The following is a 2,342-nucleotide window of genomic DNA, read 5'->3' as shown; positions in this document are numbered from 1 at the left end:
TTCTGCCTGTGCCTGAAAGGCCATCACGAAGCCATCTTTGAAGCCATCTCGCTCGGCAAGGCATGCGTGGATAGCTCTGTCTAGGACGCAGCCGCCACCGCAAACCGCACGAGAATATCTTTCGCCGTTTTAGAGATACGAATTTTCTAGCAAGAGTGCCGATAAATTGCTTCCCGAGCGAAGTCGGTTACTTGTTATTTTCCCATTACTTTCGTCTCTCGCTGAAATGGCCACCGCGTCGTCCAGGATGAAGCCATCTTCCTGCGCAAGGCATCGACGGATAGGTCTTTCTCAGACCCATCAGCCGCAGCAAACCGCACGAAAATATCTTCGAGCGTTCGAAAGATATAGGTATTCGAGTGAAGATACCGAACCAACGGAATGCCGTGATGGCAACGACCTTGACCTTCGGCTTTTCATGGTCGCACGGACGAACGGACAGTCCGATTTTCGTGGGGTTTTCACTGCCAGACGCGTCTCTTCAAGGCCAATCTGGCCGTGGGTGGCACGTCCACCTAGCTCTTGCCCCTCCCGAGAAAAGGAACTTTACGCCGCGTTTCACCTAAAAACGGTCGGTTTTTCGAAGCGTACGGACGAACGGACAGGGCTATCGACGTTCGGTTTGCTCTAGCACAGTGGCCTCGTCGAGCCCGATCTGCCGACATATGGCAAGTCGCTCTATTCCTAAGCTTTCAATTTTTCGAAACTTCACACTTGCATGGAAGGAATCGGTTTTCTTCCAATGGCGGGCGAACGGACAGTCCGATTTTCGTGGGGTTTTCACTGCCTGACGCGTCTCTTCAAGACCAATCTGGCCCTGGGTCGCACGTCCACCTAGCTCTTGCCCTTCCGGAGGAAAGGAACTTTAAGCCGCGTTTTACCTAGAAACGGTCGGTTTCTCGAAGCGTACGGACGAACGGACAGGGCTATTGACGTGCGGTTTGCTCTAACAGAGTCGTCTCTTCGAGCCCGATCTGCCGACATGTGGCACGTCGCTATATTCCAAAGATTTCAATTTTTCGAAACTTCACACTTGCATGGAAGAAAACGGTTTTCTCCCGATGGCGGACGAACGGACGCAGCCATTAAGATATATTTGGCACAGGCCGACGCGTCTATTCAAGACAGATCTTTTGGCATCTGACATTTGATAATACCTCCCGCCGTCGGCGCTAGGCCTTGTGTACCCCTGACATTCCCTTGGTGCAAAGCCCTTGGAAGCGAAGTAACTAAAACCAACGTTGGACTTAGTTATTAATTGATGTGTGTGTGTGTGTGTGTGTGTGTGTGTGTGTGTGTGTGTGTGTCTGTCTTTGTGTGTGTGTGTGTGTATATATATATATATATATATATATATATATATATATATATATATATCTCGCTCGGCAAGGCATGCGTGGATAGCTCTGTCTAGGACGCAGCCGCCACCGCAAACCGCACGAGAATATCTTTCGCCGTTTTAGAGAGGCGAATTTTCTAGCAAGTGTGCCGATAAATTGCTTCCCGAGCGAGTTTTGTGTGTCTATCCCCCCCTCCAGTGATTTCTGCCTGTGCCTGAACGGCCATCACGAAGCCATCTTTGAAGCCATCTCGCTCGGCAAGGCATGCGTGGATAGCCCTGTCTAGGACGCAGCCGCCACCGCAAACCGCACGAGAATATCTTTCGCCGTTTTAGAGACACGAATTTTCTAGCAAGAGTGCCGATAAATTGCTTCCCGAGCGAAGTCGGTTACTTGTTATTTTCCCATTACTTTCGTCTCTCGCTGAAATGGCCACCGCCTCGTCCAGGATGAAGCCATCTTCCAGCGCAAGGCATCGACGGATAGGTCTTTCTCAGACCCATCAGCCGCAGCAAACCGCACGAAAATATCTTCGAGCGTTCGAAAGATATAGGTATTCGAGTGAAGATACCGAACCAACGGAATGCCGTGATGGCAACGACCTTGACCTTCGGCTTTTCATGGTCGCACGGACGAACGGACTGTCCGATTTTCGTGGGGTTTTCACTGCCAGACGCGTCTCTTCAAGGCCAATCTGGCCCTGGGTGGCACGTCCACCTAGCTCTTGCCCCTCCCGAGAAAAGGAACTTTACGCCGCGTTTCACCTAAAAACGGTCGGTTTTTCGAAGCGAACGGACGAACGGACAGGGCTATCGACGTTCGGTTTGCTCTAGCACAGTGGCCTCGTCGAGCCCGATCTGCCGACATATGGCACGTCGCTCTATTCCTAAGCTTTCAATTTTTCGAAACTTCACACTTGCATGGAAGGAATCGGTTTTCTTCCAATGGCGGGCGAACGGACAGTCCGATTTTCGTGGGGTTTTCACTGCCTGACGCGTCTCT

Source organism: Sinohyriopsis cumingii, unplaced genomic scaffold (assembly GCF_028554795.1).
Source record: "Sinohyriopsis cumingii isolate HCF-2022 unplaced genomic scaffold, ASM2855479v2 utg004304l, whole genome shotgun sequence".
NCBI lineage: Eukaryota > Metazoa > Mollusca > Bivalvia > Unionida > Unionidae > Sinohyriopsis > Sinohyriopsis cumingii.
Note: the sequence above shows the minus strand (reverse complement) of the source record.